Source organism: Cyprinus carpio, chromosome B22 (assembly GCF_018340385.1).
Source record: "Cyprinus carpio isolate SPL01 chromosome B22, ASM1834038v1, whole genome shotgun sequence".
Lineage (NCBI taxonomy): Eukaryota > Metazoa > Chordata > Actinopteri > Cypriniformes > Cyprinidae > Cyprinus > Cyprinus carpio.
This window is the reverse complement of record NC_056618.1, coordinates 31,097,168-31,111,705: the sequence shown is the minus strand read 5'-3', so window position 1 is coordinate 31,111,705 and position 14,538 is coordinate 31,097,168. Positions and strand designations below refer to the sequence as shown.

At 35.0% G+C, this 14,538-nt stretch overlaps 1 protein-coding gene across 6 annotated transcripts in view; it reads left to right on the top strand.

Annotated features, from left to right (window-relative positions):
* Nucleotides 1-779: 779 nt before the first annotated feature.
* LOC109057481 (poly(rC)-binding protein 4-like) overlaps nt 780-14,538 on the top strand; it is an 82,768-nt gene continuing 69,009 nt past the window's right edge. For 5 of the 6 annotated variants that reach the window (XM_042749290.1, XM_042749289.1, XM_042749288.1 and 2 more), the window contains exon 1: nt 2,331-2,459. The gene's annotated coding sequence lies outside the window, so the exon portion shown is untranslated. Of the gene's footprint in view, nt 798-2,330; nt 2,460-14,538 lie in introns of those variants that run through there. The other variant, XM_042749286.1, reaches the window with a different exon arrangement.

Genomic DNA, 14,538 nt, shown 5'->3' with positions numbered 1-14,538 from the left:
TGCTGAAGAAAGCAAGGCATGTTTGGAACAACATGAGAGTGAATAAATGATGACAGAATTTTAGTCATGTACAGTATTTATGTAGGCTATTCATTGTGAGTGTCTAATTTATGCCTCTTATGACTAACAATTCACTGAACAGCTCTACAACAATGGAAACAGGCGATGCCCGATCACCTGTGCCCATTTTTCACTGTCACATGACCACATTTACCATTGCCTTCATGCCACATGAGCTTGAATACTAGTGTATCAGTTTCAGCCCAGTTAAATATACACAGATAATTACACTGTTGTAATTAATTCAAAGAAGCATGGAACGACAGGCCAAAGCACAGATTAGCTTTTTGAGTTATAAATAAATTATGTGGGACAATTTCTGTATCACAATAACATATATTATTGTATAGCTACTCAAATAGGCTAGTCCCTGTTTGCAAGAAATTTCTTTGTAATTTAGCGGCACAAGTACGGCAGCAGAGCTCTGGGATGGTTTGTAATCAACAGGAGGTCAAGTCTAGTGTTCAAATCATCTCTTACTGGCTGAAATGAAAGATCTCTCCGACCCTGTGTGGCCCTGCGCTGCTCGTTACAAGACCGCAGAATATTGAGAAAGGCAGCTTCAGGCTCCCGCTGACTTTATTTCATTTTTTACAGCAGGAAAATTAATTAAAACATCCAGAGAAGGAGAACGAGTGCCAATAACACCTTCAGATAGCGAGAGACTGTCTGTCTACATGCACCTGTGGGGAGAAAGTGCAGTCATGTGACATGACTAAAGCAAGTTCAAAATACAGGTACATCCAATTGATTTTATTTACATGTATATTATTATTATTATTTTAGTTTGGACAAGTAATTCATATTAGAAAATCGGTTCACATTGCATAGAATAAAATTATAAATTGAAAACATAAAATTTCATTAGTTTCATCTACAGTAGATTTTATTTGAATTTTCAGTTTTGCATATAGTTCGTCCTGTGCAGTTCATGATAATAATAATAATGCATTTCAGTGGTAATATACTGTTAACATATAATTATTTATAGACGTTGTATTGCCACTAGGTGGCAGTATTTCTTAGCACATGTCAGTTTGCCCTGTTTACAATGTATTTATTCATTCATCTATTTATTGTTGATCAATATAATGCATAATGCAGAAAGTCTTCGGTCTGGATTTTAAGCACCTGAAGACTGTTTGATGAGTCCGTCCGCAGAAGCCAAATGGATTTCATTGTGCAAATGGATTTTATAATGTCTATAAAATCAGAGCTATTCTGCAAGCAAATGAGCTGTAAAGTTGATCAACTTGATCACAAAATGAGATGAGACTCTTATTTCATCATCATAGTTTTAGCATAAAACTAAAGTTAACCATTATATATCCTTAATTTAAAAAAGAGATACATGTAGATCAGTAGCACTTTATAGGCCATACAACATTAATTACACTATAAAAGAGTGCTTAATATAGCTACATTCAAATAGGTATGTGTTCTGGAACTTCCATAGGCTGTATATCATTTGTTCCATATAGCCTACACTTATTTGAGGCTTGTTAATGAGTCAGTTACTTAAGTGTTAATGACTGTTTTACAAACTGCTAAATACATGTCTAAATGCAAATGGCCATAACAAAAATAAAAACATTTGTCTGTTGCTGTTCTTTCTTGGTTTATGACACAGGAGCTTCGATGAATCGAATCGAACTGTATGTCATAACTGTCAAATCAAACGTTCATGCAGAATCAAATCGCATTCATTCATTCATTCATTCATTCATTCATCAGCCCATCACTGTCAAATCAAATCTTGTTTTTTTATTTTTTTTTTCAGCACTTGGTCGCTGTCAAATAGAATCCAAGTACGAAATCGATTTTTTTTCTTACTATCGATTCTATTTTGAGCGTAAGCGAATGTTTTGTTTTCAGATCTATTTATTTCCCAACTACGTCGAATCAAATCGAACCTTCGTAGGGATTCGAATCGATTTAATTATTTATTATTTTTTTAATTCATCAAAGCGCTGTGGAATACCAAGCTGAAATATTATGGCGTGACATTTTAGCCTAATAGAAATGTCAGCCAAATTTCTTATGAAATAATCGAGAAAGGACAATGGCTCAGCTGAGAAAAAACAAGGCAGGCTGATTTGTCCTCTCGGCATACGGTTGTGCATTGTTGTTCTTTTTAATCCTCGTTTGTCTTTTGTAATTGGATAGGATGGTCCTATCTCCTTTAGCCCTCTCTCTCTCTCTCTCTCTCTCTCTCTCTCTCTCTCTCTCTCTCTCTCTCTCTCTCTCTCTCTCTCTCTCTCTCTCTCTGACATCGGGGTTTTCTCTCCTACAGTAAGCGCCTGGCACTGACAATGTGGACATCAGCGAGGAATATATAGTGTAGGCTATCATCTAAATTCGCATCGTGTTATCAGCGCATTCAACTTCATTATTACCAGGTAAGACGGCATTATAATGCCGGATATATTTTCCCTGTATTCATTTCGTATCTGTATATGTTTTGGTAAAAGCATCCGCTGTTAATCTGATCCGGTCAGAAGTGAGAGATGGTCCAGAATCGCGCTGTTATCCCTCAGGAAAGCGCTGCTGCTGTTGTTTTGGGAATAAAAGCGTTACGCGTTGCGTACCGGTCCGTTTCAGCACTACTAATACAAGTTTAACAACTAATATCAATAGGAGTACAGATTTGTGAACGTTTTATGCAGCAATTTACCACGCAGCTGTTTGAACGTGCCGTTAAATTAGCATAACGCGCAATATTTACCGTCCCTATTTTGTGTAGAAGACGAGACCAAGTTGCCTTGTAAATTTAAATTGCTAGTTAATCGGATTAATCTGTCAATGCAAAGTAAATCTGAAACGACCCAACCCTGGTTAGTGATTTAGGATTCAAATCTGTTTAGACTCAAACTGAAGATTCTTCTTTTCAGTACTTTAAGGGTATGAAGCGACGTTTTGGTTGTGTATACATATCAAGGTATTGCTTCTAGTTTCGTTAAAGGTTTAATGCAAAACCTAAAAAGTTATTTCTAGTGAAAGCATCTTCATCAACCTTTTTTTGGTTCAGTTGAAGCCTGTGTGGGGTTTGTGGTGTGGATTGAAGTTCATAGATTGGTGGCCAGATGCCAGAGGTCTGGGTGATCACTCCTTCTGGACATCTATTTGATTTCGGATGCTCTAATTGATTAGGTTGACCGGGAGCCGAACCCCCACAATTAGTGCAAATACTAATTTGCTTGGGTCAGTGACTGAATGACTGAGCATCTTTGTAATTGAACTGATCCACGAGAGTGCATTGGCTGTTTGTTGTCGAGAACATGCAGCAGTTCTCCAACTTAGACTTGGAAATAACTGTCTATCTATCCTACCTACCAACCAACCAACCAACCAACAATCTATCTACCCATCTAAATATCTATCTATCTATCTATCTATCTATCTATCCTTAGTTCTATAGTTCTATCGTTCTATCCATCATTCTATATATCATTCTATTGTTCTATCCAAACATTCTATCCATCATTCTATCTGTCTGCACTTTTATTTAAATATTTGTATGGTATCAAATTTATGTTTCTACCCATTATCAAATCAGAATTTAGTTTTTTAAAGATACGTAGATAGACAGTTAGATAGATAGATTCAAATAAACAGTAATTTATCTATCTATTAACACTTTAATATATGCATTTTCAATACAATGAATATAATATAATTATAATTTTATATAGTATAGTATAAAATAATATAACACTGAGAAAAAATGGTGTATGATTTATTTTGAAACAGTCACTTTCACTATTAATGGAAAAGAGATACATTGAATTACACATTAAATTGTTTATTACAGTGTTTATATCATATTTCAGTTTAAAGGAAGGATCTACTGATATTTGCTATGCATAACTGTTACTGCATTATAGCTTTCTAAATATTATTAAGGCATCTGTGGAATAATAGAGTCGATCAGTGATTTAAATTGCTCTCCATCACAAAGAAATGAAGTAAAAGCTTGACTGCACCAGCCGAGCTTGTAATGTAGAATAAAAACCTCATTGTGCTCATGGTATTTTCTCTGCTAAACTGTTTGGCATGTGAGCAGCTAATTCTTCTTCTCCGAATCACTGAATAGAGATCTTTGTTGCTGTTCTTTTGCCTCTCAGTACAAACTAGCTTTGAAGATAACTTTGGATATTAATAGGGTGTACAGGGACGTGTTCGTAGCTGGTCGTCATCGCCTGTAGAAGACCGTCAGATGTCCTTCAAAATAAGTTGGAAAAAATCTTCAGTTCCTATGAAATGTCTTTTCATGAAATAAGATGTGCCGATGTAATTGTTGCCATTAAAGCTTTGACAAATCTGCACCAAAGCACATTAGTTTTGGTTCTGTGATTAAGCCCAACTCAAAACCCAAAACATAATAAAAAAAAAAACAAATCTCCTCTATGGAAAAGAAAATGACAAAAAAAAAAAAGTGATGAATGACTTAAGAAGTGAAAAAAAAGAGGCTGAAGTGTAAACATCCTTCCAAAACAAAGCTGGAACCAAGAGCGGCTTTGCTTGGAAGATCTTCAGACCTCCTCGTTGAAGCACCTAACGCACAATGGCATTCGGCGTCGCAGACAGGCGATTAACTGTGCTTTAATCTGCACGAGGCCCTTTTCTCCTTAACATTCTGATCTACGACACTATTTTTAGCCCCACAAAGCAACCCCCTAAAAACACTGCAGGCGTCTGTGAGGAATCCAGCATTTAAGATAAGTGCGCAGGCTCACTTGGAGCTGCGTGAGGATGCTAAGTTTGTCAGCGTGACATGCATGTGATTCATGCAAATTCTCCCTTGTCTCTGCTGTTTGTTTGTTTTGGGCGACTTTGTGGCGCGTGGTGCGTCATGAGGCGGCAGAGCCGATCGTACATGTATTCTGTGTTTAAAAAAAGATCAGAGATCAGGATATTGACCGCTTGCAAGTACATTGGCATTAATAAACGCGGCCCTCGGATTGCAACGTGACTGTCAAAACTCTTACGACTGGGGCTTTAGTTGAGTTTAAGGCACAAGATTCTTTTTAGAAAATTAGAAACCCATGTGATTTTCTTTTATCTGTGGAACCTGCAAGGAGAGATTCTGCAGCTCTTTCCTATACAACGCAGTGACCACATGTTTTCAAACTCCCAAAAAGATTGGTTTTTTTTTTTTCCCCAAAAATCAGTTTCCATTTTCAGTCATTTGAAGCTTTTGTTATAATAATGAGGCGAGCTCAGTTTTATTTATTGTTGGGCAATTTTGAGCTAACAGTCCAACCAAATACTTTTCCTTTTCTACACTCATGTATTAAATTATTTAAATCTTTCATATCGTTTGTAAATCATTTTTCAGTGACCTACTATTCGTATTTTAAGAACTAAGGGAAGTTTTCAGGGATGCACAATCAATATATGCATAAAATAAAAATAATATTTTGTATCAGTCAAAAATGTAAATATTGGTGCATCCTTTGTTTGTTTAATGTTTTGTTTATAGATTCTATTTATATTTTGTAATATGATATAAACACAAAATATTGCATTTGAATACAGCTAGTTATAGATTATTGACCATAACATAAATTATTTAAAATAATTATTGACTTAATAGTATCAGACATAATTTTAATATTGGTGCATCTCTATCTATCTATCTATCTATCTATCTATCTATCTATCTATCTATCTATCTATCTATCTATCTATCTACGTCTGGCTGTGAATAAATCATGACAGAACTTTCGTTTTTGGTGAACTTCCTCTTTAAGTAAAACGACACCGGCGTATTGACAGATTGATAGTATAATAATGGCTTAACGTCTGTCGTATGAGGTAAACAAATTAGATCTATTGAGTCCTGCGGAAAGAGACAAAACTCGCTGTCACTGTGTGTTTGGAGCTGAAACAACTGTTCCCCCAGACTCTCCTCCTATAGCACTTCCTCCAGCTACATTTGTCAGCTTACATGAGTATATTTTTCCAGTCTGGTACATTTATAGGTAATGCTATGAATTTTATTTTTGACAGACAGCGTTTTCCAGACTGGTCCATTGATCTCTTTTTGCCACCACAAAAGCTTTATTTGATATTTCAGATCTTGCTTTATGCATGGTATTAATAGATTTTTCAAAGTTGTAAATAAAACAACTAATTAAATAATTTGTAAATAAAACTACTGAAGTATGTGTATGTTTATATAAAATATAATTTACTAGCAATTTGAGTGTTTTTTTATGTAATATCTTTTTAGACAAAATACTAGCATTACTAATGTGAGTTTTATTAAAGCAATAAGCTGCAAGTAGCCGTGGTTTACAGTGAATTTATAACACGAGTTATGCACGATGCGAAGTGGAGTGACTAAAACCCCCTTAGCTGTTATAAATTCACTGTAAACCACGGCTTCACGGGGCTTATTGCTTTTATAAAACGGTTATTCCATATATGTAGTAAGGTTTTACAAAATATAACAGAGCAAATAAAGTGCAAAGATATTAATAAAAACATTATTCTTCCGCCAAACAGTTGTGCTTGCAACAAAGTGGTTGCCGAGCAACACACAGAAGTGAACAAAGGTGTATGTTTGTAGAGTAATTTACAACAGCTTCGAACGCGGCTCAACCAATCAGAATCAAGGACCGGAACAATCCGTTTTATAATTGTTGATTAATTTATTATTATTATTTATTGTTTGTTTGTTTATTTAAAGACAGTCACTATGGACTGCAATATGGATTCTTCAAAAAATCATAATAATGCGTTATACAGAAAAAAATAAATAAAAGCATAATAACAGCATTAACAAAAAATGCAACTAAAGTGTTTCTAATTTAACATTTAAGTCAATGTTACTTACAGTTTCTTTGTAATTTTTTTGTATATTTAAACATATTTGTAGTACTTATGTTTATGTATATATATATATATATATATATATATATATATATATATATATATATATAAATAAATAAATATATATATATATATATATATATATATATATATATATATATATATATATATATATATAGACAAAATAGTATTGCTACTTTTATTTATTTATTTATTTTTAAAGACTGACTATAGACTGCAATATGGAAAAGAGCTCATTTAATTCATTGTGTTACTTTGTAATTTCTTTGTGATGTTGAAACAATTTTCACTCAGAAATTACTAGTAAATCCTACATATTATTTCATTCATCATTTTCGTTCTTCTACTCATGACGGTTCTGACAAAAATAAGGGCAAAAGTAATGACTGTTAATTTGAAACGGATATAATATCTCACTATTTCAGCCAGCTTCTATTGTATAGCGTCATGGTTGTTGCTTTTGTCTAAAGACAGCATCTAAACTTAGAAGCGATTCTCCGTTGTGCATGTTGTTTGACACTCATATCTGCTTCAGTCGAAGTTTTCTCCCATCAATGTCACAACAGCACCCCCCCTTCCCTCGCCCACTGTCAATGTTGTGCTTCCAACTTTTTCCGAGCGTCTTTGATATATTTCTTTGGAAGAGAGGTGTTGCAATTTAGAGCTCTGAGAATTTTTAGATCAAGACGTGCTTCTTCTCTATCTTTCTCATTCCCATCTGTATCAAAGCCAGCTGGCAACATTGCAATCAAAAAGCTGAAGATGATTTCCGGAAAACGCGACACGTTTGACCTGCTCCTGAAAAGTGAGAGAACATTGTCGTTTTGATAAAAGAACGCAGAGATATTTGCGTCTTACTGTCGTTCATAACGACTGTTAGAGTTAGCGTGGATTGTGTAATTGTTCAGTCGATTTATACAGGCCTCCACTGAATAATTTCCAACAGAACGGTCCTTTCATAGACAGAGAATACAGATATTGTTTCATGTGTGCTAGCGAGCAGAATGCACGAAACACAGCCCACTGCTCCGAACAAGCTTCCCCTTATTTTTCTGCTTTCTGAGAGATTGAGGTCATTGTTAATTGAAACACAGACACATGTTAATTAGTGTGAGATATTTTCCCCTGAATCTCTCCAACTAACGATGTCCTTCAATTAATTACCGTGTTCCTGTCTCCGCTGCAAGCTAGTGCTAGTTAAGAGAAAAATAAATGAAAGGAATTGTTCACCCACAAATGAACACAAACTGACTCTCTTCTGTCGAGCACATAAGGAGATGTTTAGCAGAATGTTCATGCTGCTCTTTTCCTTACAATGAAAACAGTGGCCACAGACTGTTTAGCTGCAAAATGTAATTTTATTTGCACTTCTGCATTTTCAAACCCAATATCATTTGGTGTCACTGATATAAAGCCTGTTTGTTTCTTGTTCATTGTTTACATGTCTTTTATTTTGTAGTTTGGCCACAGTCATGTTCTGTCATGTGATTCCCTTGTCTGTGTGTTATGTTCAGATTGGTTCCTTGGTTCATGTGTCATGTTCTCATTGGTTGTCTTAGTCATGTGTCTTGTTTCTCATTGGTTGGTTCTTGTCATGTGACCCTCATTGTTTGCTATAAATAGCCATCATGTTGCCTTTGTTCTTTGTCTAGCTTTAATGTTGTAAACCCCTGTCGGTGAGTCTAGTCTGTTCAAGTCAAATCTGTTCAAGTCAAGTCAAATCTTTTTGGATTATGTTTTGTCTTTATGTTAAATAAACTGCACTTGGGTTCTCACTTCAACTCGCCTAATTGTTACAGTGATGCAGATATTGACTTAAATTTCGGTATGTTCCTCACACAAAGCTATTGTGTGATTTTCAAAGTGCTGGAATATATTACACAAATTCACACAAACCACTATTTTAAGACTTTTATGGCTCTTTTTGTCATTTTTGGAGCAGTGTTGTTAAAACTACCAAGAACTGTTTTGGTAATGTAAATACTGCTGGAAAAAAAAAAAAGAAATGAAAAACTTTAAATGTTTCATTGGAAACTAACCGAATTAAAGTTAAAATAAAATAAAATGATTAACATAAAAATAATAATGACTTAAATTCAAGTTTGTTTCTCACACAAGGCTATCGTATAGATTTTGAAGAGCTGGATTGTATAAGTGATATGAATAACTATTATGCTGTACCTAAATTATGATTTGTTTGGAGCAGTAAAACTATTAAAAATATTTTTTATTAATGGTTTTTGGTATGTTACAAGCTAAAATAAAATAAAAAATATTAGATGAAACTTGAAAAACTTTTTATATATATAATCATTTTATATATATTTATTTATACACAGATTTTATATATATATATATATATATATAGATATATATATATATATATATAGGTATATATATATATATATAAGCATAAAAAATGGTCACTATTAATGGAAAAGAGCAACCTGAATTTTCTACTAAATATCTCCTTTTGTGTTTTACAGAGAGAAAGTAATTTCTGAATTACATTATCTACATATTATTTTAAATAATATCCAAATTCTAGCCAATACTGGTAAGGTGATCATTTGTTTCCTAATAATAATAACAGATGACTGGAAATATTAACTATTTTGTCTAACAAAACTAACAAACAAACAAAATAAACACTAAAAGCTAAAAGCAGTCAATTTAAAGGCTACAAGTGATAATTATATTTGTTATTAATGTAATTATAATTATTATTAATGTACTGTTATGACATAATAATTTTTTTTACAGTAAATCTAAATTTAAAAGCATGTAAAATTTAATATTAAATGATAAACTAAAAATGTCAGCCAGAATACTGCTATAGTACAGCTATTATTTTAATGTACTTATTTTATAGTCAACTGTGACAGAATTAAATGCCTTAATAAAGGAGTGTAAAATAAGTGATTTAGTCAAATTGTTAGTTTAGTGAAGCTGCCATCAATTGAAAAGTTTGCCTGAGAGAAATGTAAAACGCTGCTTGAGATACTCTAATAAAGCTTGAGTAATTAATTCCAAACCAGGAGGATTTCCTGACAACCAGCAAGTTTCTCCATGGTGATTTTTGGGATATAATCAATCTGACGTGTGTATCAAACACCTGTTTTCCCCAAACAGAATGGCTGCCACCTTCCATTTTAATCAGCCACAGGATATTCCCCTCAAGCGATATTTATGAGATGCACTATCCGCCTCCCACAGCCGCAAATGATGTCCTTTCCAGAAAGGCATGTGTGTACCTGAGCGTTGTGGGCACCTTGCCATGGCACATGGCCTTTACATCAAGAAGAACGCTGTAGTACAATGCTATTTTCTAAAGTAGTACTTAAAAGAATGAAGAGGGGAGGGACCTCTGGACTTTCCACCACTCGTTGGGAGTCTTGATAGTAGGAAAAAAGAGTGTTCATTTGAAAGCACTCTGTATCCTCAGAGGAACGGCTAAGCGCATAGGGAAGAGCTGAAATCCTCCATTAGACTGAAAGGTTAAAAACTAACAACTGAAATAGGAAATAAGAAAGAATAATTAACGCCATTTGACATAAGAGAAAATTGAAAATTGCAAACTTCAAAATCTAGAATAAAGCAAAAGTGAAGGACTTATCTCTGTAAAAGCAGGATGTTAAAGTGGACGTCAGCTCAAAATTGACCTTATTTGTTAATGCGTTTCTGGCCTTATTCTGATTGATTTGGAGCGTCTGATTCCAAATGTCTTTGCAGCATTTCATCAACATTGTTCTGCCTCTGAAACAACTAGGTCTACAATGTTTTGTAGGACAATAAAATTAATGGTAGATTATAAATATTTAGAACGTATTAGACTTTAATGTACAACCTATTTTATGTATAAATATTTTGAGAATTGAGGCAAAAACTGTGATTTTAGATGAAATGCAGCTGACACAGGGAAACTGGTTATAAATTTAATATTTCCCTAAAGTAGTGATTCGTTCATAGTTGAATCATAACTGTAGCATTCATTTTTCATTAGTTCCCAACAGCAGTCGGTAATATGTTATAATATTAACGTAATATTACTGATATTAAAATTAATCAATATTTTATGAATGTATTATTAATTTAATATTAATTATTGTCTATAAATATATATATAGACAATTTATTATAAATATATTTATAATCTTTTTATTGCAATATTACTATAAATATACATTATGTTATAATATATAATATAAATTATATTTTTATCAAATTATATATGTTATGCTTTATTTTTGCTACAATAACAACTTTTAATAACAATAGCAATAAACTTAATAATAATATCTATCTATCTATCTATCTATCTATCTATCTATCTATCTATCTATCTATCTATCTATCTATCTATCTATCTATCTATCTATCTTCTCCTAACAATGAATATATTGCTGTCATTGACAGACATCATTGACAATTGTGCGGAGGAAAATAATAACCACATACATGTTTAGAATTGCATGAGGGTGATTAAAATGACAAAATTTACATTTTTGGGCAGGCTACTCCTTATAATATGCAGTCCTCTTGTTCAGTTGTCCATTGCAAACTTTAATGGCAGGTCGAATTACACAGAGCGACCAAAGCGAGACGCAGCATTCGAGCAGCCATGGAAAAAGCACTTCCACGTAATCGAGTTGTACAAAAACATGCTCCATTAATTCACATTTAATGCACAACTTTTAGGCAAGATCTAGGTCAAACAGTACGTCTCATCGAAAGAAAACTTCAAGTCTGCCTTTTATTTCAAATGAGCCCCCCCCCCATGCATTATTCGGCTTCTCCGGCTCATGCTTGGGTGCACAATTATGTCAAGCAATGCCTTGGCTCTTGAACAAGCGTCTGAATGGTTCACTTGGTCGTAAAGAAGATCGCAGTAGCACTCAAGTACTTTATTATTTAAAACCCATCATCTGCTCGTTTCCGAGACTGGAGCCCTGCTGCACCTCCTGAGCTTGGATGAGGTGTATTTGTTTGTGTAATCCAATAGCAAGAGTCCCATCTGTAGTCGTCGGCGAATCTAGATGTTTGTCTTATGAATGCAACAAATTCTGGGACATTGTCACCTATCTCATGTCCTGATATGGGAACCTTGTGATTTCGATAAATGTCAAGCTTTTTGCCTTTTGAGCTTAAAGGGTTGGTATTGGAAATGAGGTCAAACTGATACTTAATTATTTTGGAGGAATATGTAAAGATGTAAAAAGATCTGTAAATGCGGGACAGCAGGGACGGGAAAGCTTATGGTAAAATCGTAAATTTTTTTGCACATGAAATACTCAAAAAAAAAAAAAATACAATAATGTACATACATACTAAAATACTGTACCATGCTCAACACATGGAATTTTATTGGTACTATGTAAAAAAATCACAGTAATACTATGGCATTCTTTGAAGATAGATTCATATTCAAATACCACAGTATTTACATGACTAATTAATGTACTTCAAAGAATACCGTGGTATTAGCATAATATGTACCATGGATGAATATGATAAGTAGGTCTTTTTTTTTCTTTCCATTTTTACCATAGCAGTACAGTGTGCTATTTTACTTCAAGAGTATTTTTTTTTCTAAAAGATGGTACTCTGAGGTATTATCATATTACATGTCCTAAGAGTATGGTATTTCCATGCTAACATGTTAAAAAAAAAAATTAAACGTGATACCTTGGTATCTTTTGTATGTGTTTACTGTCTTGGAGAGCTTAATATTCCCATCTTCCTTTTATACAAATGGTCAAATTTCTTAATTAGGATTTCTTGCTATGAACATGATTGATACCTCAAATCAAGTAGTTTGTGCATTTTTCTAAACAATCAGACTTTCATCTGTCAGAAAAAAAAAAAAAAAAAAAAAAAAAAAAAAAAAAAAAACTAACGAAAAACCTCCTAGATTTGAATTGAAAAAGGGACTCAAGCCATATCTGGGGGCCAGAATATCATACTTTTAAGTTGGGCCAGTAATACCCTAGCAACAATGCAGCAATCACTCTGAATGCTCTGTGGCAGTTTTGCACAGAAAATGCAATCATTTTGATAATTTGTCTAACAGTATTGCTCTTTTTTCATCTTTGTGTTTTCCCCAACAACAACCGACTTATGTCTCTCCAGAAAACGAGAAAAATACGCCCTTGTTTGTGAGACAGTTTCCCCTAAGTCAAATAAATAACAATGGCGAAGGAGCTGCCATAATGGAAGCTCACATGTCATGAGGAATGCTCCCAAGGCGGCGCGAGAGGGGGGTGTTATGCTGTGTGGGCGCATGCATGCACGTCTTTATCCTCGAAACACGTCAGAATGATTCATACGATGACAGAGCAGCCACTGTGCCGGCCCCGCCATCGCTTCCTGCTCACAAGTGGCTGCTTTGTGCCTTCGTCAACCTCGGTGCAGAGACGGCAGGACACGACAAGCGGGGACCCATTCAGAGAGACATGTCCGTTCTCTCTGGATTTGACCGGTCCAAGACCGGTGAGGAGGAGGAGAAGGTGTGAGGAGAGACAGCAATGGGGAGTCTTGCCAAGTCGGCAGACAGCATCCATTCCCATCCTGAATTTAATATCCTAATGCGCTCTTGGAATCGCAGATCTAATAAGAAAAGAGATGGGGAGGGAGGGAGGGAAAGAGGGTGGTCCTTTTCAATAATGAAAACTGGGCAGAAATCTCTCAAGCAGCGAGAGAAAGAGAGCGAGAGAGGCCTACCATAAATTACAGAGTCAGGAAGTGACACGCACATCTCCAAAAGCTCTTGGAAATGCCAATATCTGGACTTATTTGTAGTGCAAAGATGCGGCAGTTGCAATCCCAAGCAGTAAAAGGGCTTTGCTGGGTGGAAAACTCAAGACTGAAGCATTGCTGACTGTGAAACCTCAATCCAGCCGGTGTAAAAGAAACAGCCGACTGCTCAACTTTATCTCCCTCTCCATCATGCTTTTCTTTGTCCCATCTTTTCGTAGAGTTCAGGGATTTGATTGTTGCTCCACAGCACAAAACACATTTAGAAACACATTTTTGACAGTGTTGTAGTCAAGATGAGCACATTTGAGCCTCAGTTACCAAAACTGGACCAGAAATGAGTCATGTCCAAGTCAAGACCAAAACCAGAAGAGGGTCGATTCCGACTCTTGAACGAAACCAGAAGAGGGTCAATACCTAGTCAGTACTAAGTCCAGAAATGGGTCGAGTCTAAGTCAAGACCGAAACCAGAAGAGGGTAGATTACTAGTCAAGACCATGAATCCGAATGAAGACAAAGACCTGAAGAGGGCTCATTCCGAGTCATAAATGAAAGTAGGAGAGGGTCGATTCCTAGTCAATACTAAGACCAGACATGAGGCAAGTCTGAGTTAAGACAGACCTGAAAAAGGATCGATTCAGAGTCAAGACCGAAACCAGAAAAAGGTTGATTTCAAATCAAGATTAAGACCAGAAACTAGTCGAATCCAAATCAAGACAAAGACCTGAAGAAGGTTGATTCCGAGTCATGAATGAAACCAGAAGAGGGTCGATTCCTTGTCAAGACTAAGTCCAGACATGGGGCGAGTCTGAGTTAAGATGGACCTGAAGAGGGATTGATTCAGAGTCAAGACCGAAACCAGAAAAA